We start from the raw sequence: 17,745 nt of genomic DNA, 5'->3' as shown, positions 1-17,745 counted from the left end.
GGATGGCCGGCAGGCTAGTGGAATGCTACTCTTGCGGGATGTAGGAAGCAGGGAAAACTCCAGTGCCCCTGATGACTACACAAGCATTCGGCTGCAGCTCCTTACAGACTGAGATGGAACGGGATGAACTCCGGAGCATTTGTGAGGTTGAAGGATTGATAGACAGGACACAGGTAACTGGGTAACCAGCAGGAGGAGGTAAGGAGGTAGGCAGCCAGAGCAGAGTATGCCTGTGACTATTCCCTTCTACTGTTGGTGAGGGGAGGATTACCTAGCAGGGCAAAGCCACAGCTGTCAAGTCTCTGGCACTGAGTCTGGCTCTGTGGCTTAGAAGGGAATGGAGGGAGGTGAAGCGAGTTGTAATGATAAGGGATTCAATAATAAGGGGAACAGAAAGGAGGTTCTGTGTATGGGAACGAGATTCCCCGATGGTTTGTTGCTTTCTGCGTGCCTGTGTCAGGGACATGTCAGATTGAGTCCAGAGCTTTCCCAAGTGGGAGAAGCTAGAGATTGTGGTCCACGCCAGCACCAATGACATGGGTAGGAAGGGTGACGTGGTCCTGCAAGATGACTTCAGGGAGTTGGGTGCTATATTAAAAGACAGGACCTCCAGGGATGTCATCTCAGGACTGCCGAGATGACATCCCATGTGCTAGTGAGGCCAGAAATAGGAAGAGCCCATAAAAGGCCATTCCTTATTAATGACTGCTGTAAACTCAGGCAGAAATAGATAACATCATGCAGTTTATCACATGGCTAAGGAGATGGTGCAGGATGGAGGGCTTCGGATTTTTGGATCACTGGACTCTCTTTCAGGGAAGGTGGGTGGGACTTGTACAGAAGGAATGGTTTTCACCTGAACTGGAGGGGGATTAAAATTCTACCAGAAAGGTTTGCTGGTGCTGCACAGTGGGTGGAGTTTAAACTAGAATTGCAGGGGTATGGGAATCAGAGCACCAGAACAGATAGTGTAGTAGTTGTGGAGGAAGATGTTAAGCCTGCATACAAAGTTAGGGATCACAGGATGGGACTAATGTTCTGAGCAGTATATATATATATATATATCAATGCAAGGAGTAAATTTATTGTATTGCAGCAGTACAATGCAATGCATATAAAGAAACTAAATGACAATGAGAAAATACATACATATAATTAAGTAAGTAGTGCAAGAAGAGAGTGAAAAAGAGAGAGAGTTACTGTTCATTGGTTCATTGTCCATTCAGAAATCTGATAGCAGAGAAGAAGTAAGAGGCTGTGCCAAAACTGTTGAGTGTGCCTCCTGTACATCCTTCCTGATGGTAGCAATGAGAGAAGGGCATGTCCAGGCTGATGGGGTATTTAATAATGGATGCTGCTTCTTTGAAGCATTGCCTTTTGAAGGTGTTCATGATGCTGGGGAGACTAGTGTTCAAGATGGAGCTGGTTGAGTTTGTAATCCGTTGCAGCTTTTTCCAATCCTGTGCAGCGGCTCCTCCTGACGGTGATGCAACCAGTTAAAATGCTTTCCATAGTAATCTAAAGAAATTTGCCAGAATCTGTCCTGAGCTCAGCACGCAAGTGCCATTATCAAGTCAAGTCACTTTTATTGTCATTTCAACCATAATTGCTGGTACAGTATACAGTAAAAACGAAACAACGTTCCTCCAGGACCATGGTGCTACATGAAACAACACAAAACTACATTAGACTTCAGACCTACACATGACTACATAAAGTGCACAAAACAGTTCAAGACAGTACAATAATTAATAAACAAGACAATAGGCACAGTAAAGGGCAAATTACAATATAATAATAAATTATGTAAATGTAAACAATGTTTTAGCAGGAATTGAGAAAGAAATGAGCAAAAATTGCAAAGGGGGTATGTAGAAAAGGAAGCACCTCTATTTCCTTAGAAATTTGCAAATATTTGGCATGTCATTTAAAACTTTGATGAACTTCTATAGATGTGTGGCGGAGAGTATATTGACTGATTGCATGATGGCCTGGTATGCAAACATCAATACCCATGAATGGGAAATCCTTCAAAAATTAGTGGATACAGCCCATTCCATCATGAGTGCATCTACTTGGAGCACTGTTGCAGAAAAGCAGAATCCTTCATCAAGGACCTCCACCATCCAGGACATGCTTTTCTCTCCTTGCTGCCATCAGGCAGCAGGTACAGGAGCCTCAGGACCCACACGACCAGGTTCAGGAACAGTTATTACCCCTCAACCATCAGGCTCTTGAACTAATGGGGATAACTTCACTCGACTTCACAAATCCCATCACTGAAATGTTCCAACAGCATATGGACTCAATTTCAAGGACTTTTTCATCTCATGTTCTCAATATTTATTGCTTTTTTAAAAATCTTTGTATTTGCACAATTTGTTGTCTTTTGCACATTGGTTGTCTGTCTGTCCTGTTGGGTTTAGTTTTTCAATGATTCTATTTTGTTTCTTGGATTTACTGAGTAAGCCACAAGGTAAATGGTGATTATATATGTACTTAGATAATAAATTTACTTTGAAATTTAAAAATAGCAAATCTCTTCAAGCTGTTATTGAAATATAATCACTGTAATTCTTTGTAATTGCATCAGTACATTGGTCCCAGGATAGATCTTCAGTGATGTTGACACCCAGGAACTTGAAACTGCTCACCCTTTCCACTGCTGATCCCTCACTGAGGACTGGAGTGTGTTTTTACGACTTGCCCTTCCTGAAGTCCACAATCAATTCGATGGTCTTACAGACATTGATGCAAAGTAGCTGTTATGTTACCACTCAACCAGCCGACCTATCTCACTCCTGTGCATCTCCTTGTCACCATTTGAGATTTTGCCAACAATTCAGCAAATTTGTAGATGGTCTTCAAGCTATGCCTAGCCACACAGTAACAAGTAAAGAGGTAGCAGAGCGAGACTAAGCACAAATCCTTGAGGTGCGCCAGTGTTGATTGTCAGTGAGGAAGAGATGTTATTTCTGATCTGCACTGATTGTGGTCTCCTGATGAGGAAGTCAAGGATCCAGTTGAAGAGAGAGACACAGAGAGCCAGGGTTTGGAACATGGAACATACTGTAGAACAGGAACAGGCCCTTCAGCCCACAATGTTGTACTGAGCCAATTAAATTACTAATCAAATGGCTAACAAAACTAATCTTTTCTGCCCACATCCTATCCATATCCTTCCATTTTTCTCACTTTCATTTGTCAATCTAAACACCTCTTAAAAGTCTTTGATGTTTCTACCTTTACCACCATCCCAGGCAACACATTTCAGGCACCAACCACTCTGTGTATAAACAATTTGCCCCTCACATCTCCTTTGAAATTATCCCCTCTCACATTAAGTGCCTGCCTTCTAGTATTAGATATTTCAACCCTGGGAAAACAATAATGTCTTTCTGCTCTATCTATGCCTCTCATAATTTTACAAACCTTGATCACATCTCCCCTCAGCTTCTGCCGCTGTAGAGAAAACAAACCAAGTTTGTCCAACCTCTTGTCATAGTCCTTGCCCTCTAATCCAGGCAACGTCCTGGGAAACCTCTTCCACTCCCTCTCCAAAGCCTCAACATCCTTCCTATAATGTAGTGACCAGAACTGTATGCAATACTTCAGATGCAGCCCAACTAGAGGTTTATAAAGCTGCAACATAATTTCTTGAAATTTGACCCCAGTGTCTCAACTAATAAAGGCAAGCATGCCATAAGCCTTTTTAACCACCCTATTGGTGGTTGTCAAATTGACATGTAAATTTGATTTAGGAGGGTTACAACTTCCAAATTTTAAGAATTATTATAAAGCAAATCAACTTAGATCTATTGCGTCTTTTTTTGATGAAGAAAAACCAGCATGGATTAGAATAGAATTAGATAAGATAGGAAAAAACATACCAGAAGATTTTATATATAAATGGGAATCCAAATGGATACGGAAAAAAAAAAGAATCTCCTATATTAAGACACTTGATTGATTTATGGAATAAGGTAAATATGGACGATGAGATAAAGAAATCTTTATTAGCAAAAAGAACTTTAATTCAAAATAGGCTTATTCCTTTTACAATGGATAATAAACTTTTACATAATTGGTTCCAAAAGGGGATTAAATATATAGGTGATTATTTTGAAGGAGGTATATTAATGTCGTTTGATCAATTAAAAAATAAATATAAAATATCATATAATACTCTTTTCTGTTATTTTCAATTAAAAGCCTATTTACGAGAAAAGCTGGGTCAAACAATGTTGATACCAAAACCTAGTGAAATAGAAATATTAATTCAGAAAGGAAAAATTAAAAAATTTACATCTTGTATGTATAATTTGATTCAAAAACAGACAACTAAATCAGGAATTCATAAATCAAGACAAAAATGGGAATCTGATTTGAATGTTAAAATTGATGGGAAAAACTGGTCAAGATTATGTTCTGATAGTATGAGAAATACAATAAATGTTCAACTTAGATTAATACAATATAATTTTTTACATCAATTATATATAATACCACAGAAAATAAATAGATTAAATTCAAATATGTCTGACCAATGTTTTCGATGTAATCAAGAAATTGGTACTTTTTTACATTCTACTTGGTCTTGTTTTAAAATTCAACCATTTTGGATAAATTTAAGACTTTTATTGGAACAAATTACTGGAGTACAACTCCCACATAGTCCACTATTATATTTATTAGGAGACATTGAAGGGACAATACCGAAACTTAAATTGAATAAGTATCAGAAAAAATTTATAAAAATTGCATTGGCAGTAGCCAAAAAAGTTATCGCAGTTACTTGGAAATCTGATTTATATTTAACTATGGATCATTGGAATAATGAAATACATAGTTGTATTCCACTTGAAAAAATTACGTATAATCTAAGAAATGAATATGATATATTTTTGAAAATTTGGTTCCCATACTTACAAAAGATAGGATTAAATACATAGGTCCTTTGAAGATAAAATTATAAAGTAATTGGGGAAAGTAAAAATAAATATCAAAATTATTTTGAACTCCATGGAGCATGTGGGGATCCTCCGATATCCAGGTAATCTTTCTCTTCTTTCCTTTTTTTCTTTCTTTAGATAAAGGTTAAGGGGGGGAGGGTTAAGGGGAGGGGGGAGGGTTAATATTATTTTTCTTACTATTTTATCATCACATTTATTCTTTGTAATTTCTAAAATTTAATAAATAAATAAATAAATATTTTATTTTTAAAAAAACTCACCCTATCAACCTGTATAGCCACTTTCAGGGAGCTATGAACTTGGACTCCAAGTTCCCTCTGTTCATCACCACTGTTATACTGCCTCTTTGCATTTGTCCTACCAAGGTGCAATGCTTCACATTTGGCTGAGTTATACTCAGGACTTTGTGAAATGGTGCAACTCAAACTACCTGCGTCTCAATATCACCAAGACCAAGGAGATGGTGGTGGACTTTAGGAGATCTAGGCCTCATATGGAGCCAGTGATCATTAATGGAGAATGTGTGGAGCAGGTTAAGACCTACAAGTATCTGGGAGTACAGTTAGACGAGAAGCTAGACTGGACTGCCAACACAGATGCCTTGTGCAGGAAGGCACAGAGTCAACTGTACTTCCTTAGAAGGTTGGCGTCATTCAATGTTTGTAGTGAGATGCTGAAGATGTTCTATAGGTTGTGGAGAGCGCCCTCTTCTTTGTGGTGGCGTGTTGGGGAGGCAGCATTAAGAAGAGGGACGCCTCACGTCTTAATAAGCTGGTAAGGAAGGCGGGCTCTGTCGTGGGCAAAGTACTGGAGAGTATAACATCGGTAGCAGAGTGAAGGGCGCTGAGTAGGCTACGGTCAATTATGGAAAACCCTGAACATCCTCTACATAGCACCATCCAGAGACAGAGAAGCAGTTTCAGCGACAGGTTGCTATCGATGCAATGCTCCTCAGACAGGATGAAGAGATCAATACTCCCCAATGCCATTCGGCTTTACAATTCAACCGCCAGGAGTAAGATATGTTAAAGTGCCGGGGTTAGGACTCAATGTATTTAAGTAAACTACTTAAGAACTTTTTAAAAGCTATTATTAATGCTTTTTGAGAGGGTGATTTTAGATGCATATCATATTTTTACTGAGTTAAGTATTGTATGTAATTAGTTTTGCTACAATAAGTGTATGGGACATTGGAAAAAATGTTGAATTTCCCCATGGGGATGAATAAAGTATCTATCTATCTATCTATCTAAACTCCATCTGCCACTTCTCTCTGCAACTGATCTATATCCTGTTGTATTTCATGCGATCCACAACACCATAAATCTTTGTATCATCTGCAAACTTACTCACTCACCTATCTACATTTTAATTGAGATCACTTACATATGTCACAAACAACAGAGGAACTCCACTAATCACAAAGATGATTCCGCTAGAATTGATGTCATCGACTACTACCCTCTGTGTTCTATAGGCAAGCCAGTTCTGAATCCAAACAACCAATTCACCATGGATCCTATGCATTTTAATCTTCTGGATGAGCCTCCCATGCCAAGCACCTTACTAAAATCTATGTCTACAATATCCACAATTCTACATTCATCTATCACCTTCCTCACCTTGTCAAAAAACTCAGTCAAGTTATAAGAGATGACTTGCTCCATACGAAGTGTGGCTGGCTCTTCGTAATTAGGCCGTGCTTTTCCAAATGCTCATAAACCTTAAATTAAGCCTTAGAACTCTTGCCAGTAACTTCCCTGCCACTGACTTGAGACTCATCGGTATATAGTTTCCATTGTTATCCATGGCTTCCTTCTTGAATAATGGAACGAAATGAACTAGTCATCAATCCCCTGGGTCCTTGCCTGTGGCTAGAGAGAAAGGTCTTGGTCATGGCCCCAGAAATCTCTTCCCTTGTCTCGCTCAATAAATTGGGGTATATCCAGTTAGGCCCTGAGGACTTGTCCAGCCTAATGCTCTTTAACTAAGAGATTCAACACTACCTTTACATTGAAATGCCCTAGCATTTTAATACTTGGCACTGATCTCCTTATCCTCCACATCCCTCTCCTTAGTAAATGTTAAAAACCTCAACCACGTCTTCTCATTCAAGCAAATGACCCCCCCCCCCTTTATCCTTGAGTGGCCCTACGCTCTGCCTTGTTATCCTCTTGTACTTAATGTACCTATGTATAGAATGCCTTTGGATTCTCGTTAACCCTACTTTCCAAAAGACCTTTCAAGGTTCCCCCTACTTCCCTAATTCCCTTCTTGAGTTCTTTTCTGGCTTCGTTATAATCCTCAAGAGCTCTGCTTGATTCTAGCTTTCTAAGCTTTGTATATATTTCCTTTCTCTTTTTGACTAAATTCATCACTCCTCTCAACATCCACGGTTCTCTTACCTTACCATCCCTGTCCTTCCTTCTTACTGGAACATACCTGCCCTGTATTCTGTGCAGTTGGTCTTTAAGCACCCTTCACACATCAGATGTGGACTTGCCAATAAACAGCTATTCCCAATTAACTCTGCCTAACACTCTCATAATTTGCCCTGCCCTAAATTTAATACTGTCTGGCAAGGTCCTTTCTTATTCTTGTCTATAGCTATCTGAAAAATTAAGTCGTTGTGGTCACTGTTCACCCACTGAAATGTCAGTCACCCGGTCAAGTTCATTACCAAACACCAGGCCCAGTACAATGTGGTCTGACCAGTGCCTGATAAAGCCCCAGCATTACATCCATGTTTTTGTATTCTAGTCCTCTCAAAATGAATGTAAAAATTGCATTTGCATCCGCCCACCTCCCCTCACTCTTCCCTCTAAGCTGCGGCCACACAGTAACTGAAATGGTCCAGCACACATAGTCTTTGTGGCTGTGTTGCTGGAACTTCCTCACTCTGCTACTATTACAACCCACAATCAAAGCGTTGCCTCAAAAATATCGCAGCAAAACTGTGATTCAAATATGTCACTTCTGAGAAACTTAAGACTGGTTCAATTAAGACATTCGCTGATATGTTGAACTCCATGCTTAGAAACAAAGAATGTGAAGAACTGTCAATTCTTGTTGATATCATTGGAACATTTCAAGCTTCTAGTGCTGACTGCAGATGTGGATTCAGTCTTATGAATTCACTCCAAGTGTAAATACAGAAACAGACTAGAAGTGAAACATTTGGATGATCTAATGAAGATTAAGCTGTATCTTTCATTTGGATATCAAATTAATCTGGACAGTGTTTATAGACAATGGATTTGTAATAAAGACAGGCAAGAAAAAGATTATGAAACGGAAGGATTTTTTGTCGTACTGTATTTCATTATATCCTTCAATTAATAAATAAAATCAAAAGCCTGCTTTTTCATTTTCATTCTAGACATTCATAGTATGCATATTACAAAACAAAAATGCCAGGTAGTTTTCAGGCCATGTAAAAATTCAGAGCAATGGTTGGTCTCCACAGCTGTAAAATAAATTAGAGGGAATGTTGCAGCAGGGGAGGAGATAGAGAGAGGTGTGGAGGTTGATAATATTAAGATTGCAGTCACCCTCAAGCAAAAAGCAGCCAAGCAGGTCGAACTCTGGCCTCTGGAGTCTCTTTGTGGAGCAAAGTGTGCAGCTTCTCTTCCCAGAGCATTGGGGAATTTCACCCTTTTCTATAGAGCTGTCAGACCAGGGGCAGAAACCCCATAGTGACTGAGGAGGCTCATGTCTGGTTTATGGGAGTTATTCACTGATGGAGAACTTTAAACATTCTCCATCAGAGAATAATTTTAAAGGGCAGAGAGCAAGTTTGTAAATTTGGTGGGAGCAAAGGACGTTGGGAATGGCGAGGGTGGAGCACCATGGGAGGGGTGTCAAGCAGGAAGGGACATGAGAGAGGTGGCAGAGAAGGAGTGTCTGGGTACAGGGCATGTGGCAGATGTGCAGACATGTCCAATTCTGGTGAGACACCAGGCAAATTCATTTGACTCCAAACAATGTTTATTGATCATTACATAATGTCCCTCTGATGCCTCCCACTCCCTCCCAGCTCCCTCACTTTCTCCCAGCCTTGATTCCCCTCTCCCTGCCACCCTCCCCTACTCTCAGTCCACAATAGAGACCAATATCAGAATCAGGTTTATCTTCACTCACGGAAGTCATGATATTGGCTTTCCTTTTGCAGCGACGGTGCAGTGCAATGCAACCAGTTGAAGGAGAGGGGTTGAAATTTCCAGCCTCAGACAGTGGTGAATCTTTGGAAAATTCAACTCCAATGGGCTCATCCTGCCAAGACGGAAATCTCCCTCTGTTGTCCTGTAGACTAGAATTTTCCATACTTTGCATATCTGATGTTCTAAGTTGTCAATTGGAAGATCTTTGTTGGTCGTCCCTGTGCCAGGAACTGCCTGGTATTAAAATGGATCAACGCAGATCTCAGATAGGTGTGCAGCAAAGGCAAGTGAAACAGTCGAGAGGTGAGGGGTTCCCATATGGAGAGGAATTAATTCTTTGGATGATTGAAGGGGGTAGGGTTATAGTTGGAAGGGTCTGAAGAATCACAGAGAGTAGAGACTGAATCACTGGGGAAGAGGAATAGTCTGAGTCAAGGGGCTGAATGGCTTCTTCCTGCTCTTACATCTGACGAGGATTTGTGTTCATGGAGGACTCACCGAAAGGCAGTTCTTGCAAAAGGCACGGCTTGGTTCTTGGTGCTTGAGAGATTGATGGATGGATCTTTGAACCAACCCTGGTGTTTCCTACATTGGGACAAGAGAGAGAATTCACACTGTGCCTGACCCCAGGAGTGTGTGAAGGGACTGATTCAACTTACTACTGACCTCTTGAGTTCTATCCTCCCTGTACTCCTGCCTCAATGCCACCCCTGTAATATCAGCTGCCACCCCACCAACAACCCTGGGGTTTGCAGTTGCTTCCTTACACCCTCACCCCCATCCCACTCCCTTATTTACATGAGCCCATTTACTCCACCCACATGCCAGCAATTCATGTGTAGAAATGGTTTGTACAGTACATTCAGGTAAAGAGCCATTAGCTTTAACGTAACCATTTTCCCTCCACTGTCCCTGTTCACTGCTGCCATCAGACGCTTTGCCCATCCAGAACTACTCTGCTTCTCAGCATTCCTACAGCTGCCTTATGGTCAAACCTCCTCTTCTCCTGTTAAATCTCAACATCTCTATTGTCCTCTAAGCACACGCCTTGCCAAGTTCGTGTTCATCCCACTTGGGCTGGGCTCTCATTTCCTTCTTTTTTCCGAGTCACCCACGCTTCTTTGCTGCTCTCTGTCTACTCTCATCCATTCACTGCTCCTCTCTGCTTACTCTCATCACCTCTCTCCTTTCTCCCCACTCATTCTCACCCCCTCTCCTTTAACTGCACACATTCAGTCATTTTCACAATGCTATTTCTATACTTACTCCCTCATTTTCTCACTTCTTCCTCTTTCTCTGGTAGCCTCGTCGCTTTTTCTCTTCACCCTCTCTCGCTCTGCCTCACACAACTGCTTGCGGCTTCACTTCTGCCATGTACGGAGGAAATGAGTTCTGTAAGTCAGGTGACTACACACAGAGAGTGAGCCCAGCTCTTGACCACCATCACCTCTGCCTCACTCTGCTTCACAATTTGTTGCTGACTTGAACCAAATTGCTCCTTCCTCCTCCACCGGTTCTCACCAACTCACACCAATCATTTCACTGTCGTCACGGTTACCACTCTGATGCCCATGTGAAATCACTGCCATTGAAATGTAAGTTCAATTCTAGTTCCAGAATTTGGCAAACAAACCACCAATCACCATGACAACAGTGACCAGGAAACAAGTGAGTTAAAACCAGTCGGGTTCAGTCACATTCCTCAGGGGAGGGCATACCCTGCCTCCACCCGGTCCATTCCATATGTGATTCCAGACCCAACAGTTTTTGGACACCCTCTGAAATTTCCTTGCAGGTCACTTTATTATACCATTGCAGCAACATCCAAACAGAACTCTGGAAATTTGTTTGCAACACACTCACTACCCCTGCAGCAACAAATCAGAATCAGGTTTAAAATCTCTCATTTCATTTATCATGAAATTCAGTGTTTTGTGGCAGCAGTATATTGTAATACATAATAAAACAAATCTATAAGACAATAAGAAGTATATTTATAAAAAATGAAATGAAATGATTTGTGCAAGGAGAGCAGAAATAGTGAGGTAGTGTACCTGGGTTCACTGTCCATTCAAAAATCTGATGATGGAGGGGACGAAACTGTTGGGTGTGTGTCTTCAGGCTCCTGAATCTCCTCCTTACTGGTAGCAATGAGAATAGGGCATGTCCCGGGTGATGGGAGTCCATAGTGATGGATGCTACTTTTTTGAGGCATGGCCTTTTAAACAATAGACAATAGGTGCAGAAGTAGACCATTTGGCCCTTTGAGCCTGCACCACCATTTTGAGATCATGGCTGATCATCTACTATCAATACCCGGTTCCTGCCTTGTCCCTATATCCCTTGATTCCCCTATCCATAAGATACCTATCTAGCTCCTTCTTGAAAGCATCCAGAGAATTGGCCTCCACTGCCTTCCGAGGCAGTGCATTCCAGACCCCCACAACTCTCTGGGAGAAGAAGTTTTTCCTTAACTCTGTCCTAAATGACCTACCCCTTATTCTCAAACCATGCCCTCTGGTACTGGACTCTCCCAGCATCTGGAACATACTTCCTGCCTCTATCTTGTCCAATCCCTTAATAATCTTACATGTTTCAATCAGATCCCCTCTCAATCTCCTTAATTCCAGCGTGTACAAGCCCAGTCTCTCTAACCTCTCTGTGTAAGACAGTCCAGACATCCCAGGAATTAACCTCGTGAATCTACGCTGCACTTGCACTACAGCCAGGATGTCCTTCCTTAACCCTGGAGACCAAAACTGTACACAATACTCCAGGTGTGGTCTCACCAGGGCTCTGTACAAATGCAAGAGGATTTCCTTGCTCTTGTACTCAATTCCCTTTGTAATAAAGGCCAACATTCTATTAGCCTTCTTCACTGCCTGCTGCACTTGCTTATTCACCTTCAGTGACTGATGAACAAGGACTCCTCGATCTCTTTGTATTTCTCCCTTACCTAACTCTACACCGTTCAGATAGTAATCTGCCTTCCTGTTCTTACTCCCAAAGTGGATAACCTCACACTTATTCACATTAAACGTCATCTGCCAAGTATCTGCCCACTCACCCAGCCTATCCAAGTCACCCTGAATTCTCCTAACATCCTCATCACATGTCACACTTCCACCCAGCTTAGTATCATCAGCATATTTGCTGATGTTATTCTCAATGCCTTCATCTAAATCGTTGACGTAAATTGTAAACAGTTGTGGTCCAATACTGAGCCCTGTGGCACCCCACTAGTCACCACATGCCATTCCGAGAAACACCCATTCACTGCTACCCTTTGCTTTCTATCTGCCAACCAGTTTTCTATCCATGTCAATGTCTTCCCCCCGATGCCCTGAGCTTTGATTTTACCCACCAATCTCCTATGTGGGACCTTATCAAACGCTTTCTGAAAATCGAGGTACACTACATCCACTGGATCTCCCCCGTCTAACTTCCTGGTTACATCCTCGAAAAACTCCAATAGATTAGTCAAGCATGATTTACCCTTGGTAAATCCATGCTGGCTTGGCCCAATCCTATCACTGCTATCTAGATATGCCACTATTTCATCCTTAATAATGGACTCTAGCATCTTCCCCACCACCGATGTCAGGCTGACAGGTCGATAGTTCTCTGTTTTCTCCCTCCCTCCTTTCTTAAAAAGTGGGATAACATTAGCCATTCTCCAATCCTCAGGAACCGATCCTGAATCTAAGGAACATTGGAAAATGATTACCAATGCATCCGCAATTTCCAGGGCCACCTCCTTTAGTACCCTAGGATGCAGACCATCTGGACCTGGGGATTTGTCAGCCTTCAGTCCCATCAGTCTACTCATCACCGTTTCCTCCCTAATGTCAATCTGTTTCATTTCCTCTGTTACCCTATGTCCTTGGCCCATCCATACATCTGGGAGATTGCTTGTGTCTTCCTTAGTGAAAACAGATCTAAAGTACTCATTAAATTCTTCTGCCATTTCTCTGTTTCCCAGAACAATTTCACCCAATTCATTCTTCAAGGGCCCAACATTGTTCTGAACTATCTTCTTTCTCTTCACATACCTAAAAAAGCTTTTGCTACCTTCCTTTATATTCCTGGCTAGCTTGCGTTCGTACCTCATTTTTTCTCCCCGTATTGCCTTTTTAGTTAAGTTCTGTTGTTCCTTAAAAACTTCCCAATCATCTGTCCTCCCACTCACCTTAGCTCTGTCATACTTCCTTTTTTTTAATGCTATGCAATCTCCGACTTCCTTTGTCAACCACTGTGGCCCCTTCCCCCCTTTGAATCCTTCCTTCTCCGGGGGATGAACTGATTTTGCACCTTGTGCATTATTCCCAAGAATACCTGCCATTGCTGTTCCACTGTCTTTTCTGCTAGGCTATCCGTCCAGTCAACTTTGGCTAGCTCCTCCCTCATGGCTCCATAGTTTCCCCTGTTCAACTGACACCTCCGAGCTGCCCTTATCCTTCTCAAATTGCAGATAAAAACTTATCATATTATGATCACTACCTCCTAATGGCTCCTTTACTGCAAGATCACTTATCAAATCCTGTTCATTACATAACACTAAATCCAGAATAGTCTTGTCCCTGGTCAGCTCTCGTACAAGCTGTTCCAAGAATGCATCCCGTAGGCACTCTACAAACTCCCTATCCTGTGGTCCAGCACCAACCTGATTCTCCCAGTTCACCTGCATGTTGAAATCCCCCATAACTACTGCGACATTACCTTTGCCACATGCCAATGTTAACTCCCTATTCAACTTGCACCCAATATCCATGCTACTGTTTGGTGGCCTGTAGACAACACCCATTTGGGTCCTTTTGCCCTTACTGTTCCTCAGTTCTATCCACACAGACTCTACTTCTCCTGACCCTATGTCCCCCCTTGCAAAGGACTGAATCTCATTCCTCACCAACAGGGCCACCCCACCCCCTCTGCCCACATTTCTGTCCTTACGATAGCACGTATACCCTTGTACATTCATTTCCCAGGTCTGATCTCCCTGCAGCCATGTCTCCGTTATCCCAACATCATCATAGTTACCCATTCTCACCTGAGCTTCAAGCTCATCCGCCTTATTTCTGACACTTCGTGCATTCAGATATAGAATTTTTAGCCCATTTCTCCTCTCTCTGTTTGAATCGCTGCCTATTGTGCTTGACCCAGCTCCCCGAACTCCCATCGGGCTATACGCCCCTAGAATTTTGTTGTCCTTCCTAAATTTACTTATTCTTTCAATACATTTAACTCCATGTTCCGTCAGACCATCCCTCTGTACATGTGTCCTCCTTATCACTTGATCTGCCTCACCTTTCTCTACTACACACTTAATATTCCAGAACCGTGTAGTCCCCACCTGTCCTTTATTCTTCCTCTCGCTATCCTCTCTCACATTCTGGATCCCCGCCCCCTGCAAATTTAGTTTAAACCCCCCCCAAGAAGCACTAACACTTTTGAAGATGTCCTCGATGGTGAGGATGACGGCTGAGTTTACAACCCTCTGCAGCTATTTCTGGCACTGTGCCTTGGCCCCTCCATTCCACCAGTGAGGCAACCATTCAGAATGCTCTCCACCGTGCATTCAAAGTTCAATGTAAATTTATTATCAAAGTACACAAATGTCATCATATACAACCCTGAAATTCATTTTCTTCTCAATCTATAATACAATAATAACCATAATAGAATCATTGAAAGACCACACCAACTTGGGCATTCAACTGGTGTACAAAAGACAACAAACTATGCAAGTATAGAAAGAAATAATAATAATAATAATAATAACTAAATAAGCAATAAATTTTGAGAATCTGAGATGAAAGTGAATCATTAAGTTATTGGAAAATTTCAATGATGGGGCAAGTAAAGTTGAGTAAAGTCATTCAGAAAATAATGAGGCATGGGATCCAAGGAGACCTTGCTTGGTGGATCCAGAATTGGTTTGCCCACAGAAGGCAAAGGGCGGTTGTAGATGATTCGGATTCTGCATGGAGGTCGGTGACCAGTGGTGTTCCACAGGGACCCCTCCTCTTTGTGATCTTTATAACTGAGCTGAATGAGGAAGTAGAAGGGTGGGTTAGTAAGCTTGCTGATAACACAAAAGTTGGGGGTGTTGTGGACAGTCTGGAGAGTTGCCAGAGGTTATAGCGGGACATAGATTGGGCTGAGAAGTGGCAGATAGAATTCAGCCCAGATAAATGTGAAGTGATTCATTTCAGTAGGTCAAATTTGAAGACAGATGATAATATTAATGACCCTTGGCAGTGCGGAGGATCAGCGAGATCTTGGAGTCCATGTCCATGGGACACTCAAAGCTGCTGTGCAGGTTGACAGTGTTGTTAAAAAGGCCATGGTGTGATGGCCTTCATCAGCCATGGGATTAAGTTCAAGAGCCATGAGGTAATGTTAAAGCGATACGAGACTTTGCTCAGACCTCACTTGGAGTACTGTGTGCATTTCTGGTGACCTCACTACAGGAAGGATGTGGATACTATAGAAAGGGTGCAGAGGAGATTTACAAGGATGTTGCCTGAATTGAGGAGCATGCCTTATGAGAATAGGTTGAGTGAGCTTGACCTTTTCTCCTTGGAGTGACAGAGGATAAGAGGAGACCTGATAGAGGTGTATAAGATGATGAGAGGCATTGATCGTGTGGATAGTCAGAGGCTTTTTCCCAGGACTGAAATGGCTAACATAAGGGGGCATAGTTTTAAGGTGTTTAGAGGTAGGTGCAAGGGAGATTTCAGAATTTTTCACAGAGAGTGGTGAGTGCATGGAATGCACTGCCAGTGATGGTGGTAGAGGCGGATACAATAGGGTCTTTTAAGAGACTCTTAGATAGGTACATGGAGCTTAGGAAAATAGAGGCTATGCAGCAGGGAAATTCTAGGTAGTTTCTAGAGTAGGTTACATAGATGGTACAGCATTGTAGGCCAAAGGGCCTGTAATATGCTATAGATTTTGATGTTCTATGTTCTATCCCTTTAGGTTCAACAGTCTGATGGTTGAGGGAGTAATAACTGTTCCTGAACCTGGTGGTGTGGGTCCTGAGGTTTCTGTACCTTCTTCCTGATGGGAGCAGTGAGGAGAGAGCATGACGTGGGTGGTGGGGGTCTGTAGGAACCATGTATCTATTTTCTGTCTGTATGGTATTTTGTGGCATGTTTACTATGGAAATCTGTTGTGTGGGTTGGGGTGTGGTAGAAGCAAATGGGTATAGTTATGTGTTCACACTTTATCTTAGTTAGTTGTTTAGTTAGAGGCAGCTGGGGAATGATATTTTTTATTGACCACTAATTACGTTTAGAGTCCCTAACTAGATTGCTAATATCGCTATTTGACTGCTATTATAATACTTAGCATCACCTAGTTATATTATCAATTAGACTGCTTAATTATGCTAATTTGAATGCTAAGATCACTATATCTCTAATTTATTCTTGTTAGTTTTTTATCGCTGCAAGATCATTCGTCTTTGCTGGTTTCATAATAAAGGATTAAACTTATCTTTTTCGATTTGGAACTTTGGTTCTTGGAAGCATGTCTTACAGTGTCGACCTAGCTTCAGTCTCTCAGCAGTTTTGGTTTGTTTTAAAGTACAGTAACCGCTACAGTGTCCCTGACGATGGATGCTGCTTTCCTTAAATAATGCTTCATGTGGATGTGCTCAGTGATGGGGACAGCTTTACCATGATTGACTAGGCCATATCCATTACTTTTTGTAGGACTTTATGTTTTCATACCAGATTGTGATGCAGCCCATCAATATACTCTCCACCACACATCTTACATGCACGTGTCTGTCTAAGAGTCTTTTATCTTTTCCTATTGTATCAGCTTCTACCACCATCCTTGATCCAGTCACCTTCCAATCCTGTGTAAAAACCTACCTCTAACATTTCCCCTATTCCCTACTGTGTCGAATGCCTTTCTTCGAGTCAGCCTATTCACATACTTTATGAGGAATCTTTTTGGATACATTTAAAAATTGTGTCCCACCTAAACTTTTTACAATTAGGAGGTGCCAATCAATATTAGGGAAGTAGAAGTCACCCTAGGATGACAACCCAGTTATTTTTGCATCTTTTGAAAATCTGCCTGCTTATCTACTCATTAGTGGCCCGGTGGTTTTTGAAGGGTTTATAGAATACGCAAAATGGAGTGATTGCTCCCTTCCTGTTTCTGAATTTCCACCCACGCTCCTTCACCTCAATCTCCTCAGGAAGTGGAGGTGTTGACTAAAGAGGTAGTGTTGAGGGACCAGGTGAGATCATCTGTGATGTGTACTCCAAGAAACTCAGTGCTGCTGACTCTCCCCATAGATGTGCAGTAGCTAGTGGTCAGCCTACTCCTTCCTGAAGTCGACAATCATATTGTTAGTCTTCTCCACGTTGATACTCAACTTGTGCTCGCACCAGTCCACAGCCTGCTCCACCTCCTCTCTGTATGCTGACTCGTCGTGGTTGGTGATGAGGCCAACCTCTCTAATATGATCAGCAATGTAGTTAGAGCTGGATACAGCAGTACAGTCATAATTGACTTGATGATAGAAAGTAGAGAATGCTGGCATAAAGTTTTGTCTTGCACTGGAGTCTTGGAATGAGTGGTGTGACATAAGC

General features: G+C 41.9%; 1 long non-coding RNA gene across 1 annotated transcript in view; it reads right to left on the bottom strand.

The window, feature by feature from the left end:
* Positions 1 to 10,583, bottom strand: part of LOC140732797 (uncharacterized) — a 39,741-nt gene extending 29,158 nt beyond the window's left edge. The window contains exons 1-2 of the long non-coding RNA XR_012100139.1: positions 10,400 to 10,583; positions 9,114 to 9,718 (exon numbers count right to left, since the gene is read on the bottom strand). This is a non-coding gene — a long non-coding RNA (uncharacterized lncRNA). The remainder of the gene's footprint in view (positions 1 to 9,113; positions 9,719 to 10,399) is intronic.
* Between the last annotated feature and the right edge of the window lie 7,162 nt (positions 10,584 to 17,745).

Source organism: Hemitrygon akajei, chromosome 9, assembly GCF_048418815.1.
Source record: "Hemitrygon akajei chromosome 9, sHemAka1.3, whole genome shotgun sequence".
Classification (NCBI taxonomy): Eukaryota; Metazoa; Chordata; class Chondrichthyes; order Myliobatiformes; family Dasyatidae; genus Hemitrygon; species Hemitrygon akajei.
This window is presented reverse-complemented; position numbering and strand designations above follow the sequence as displayed.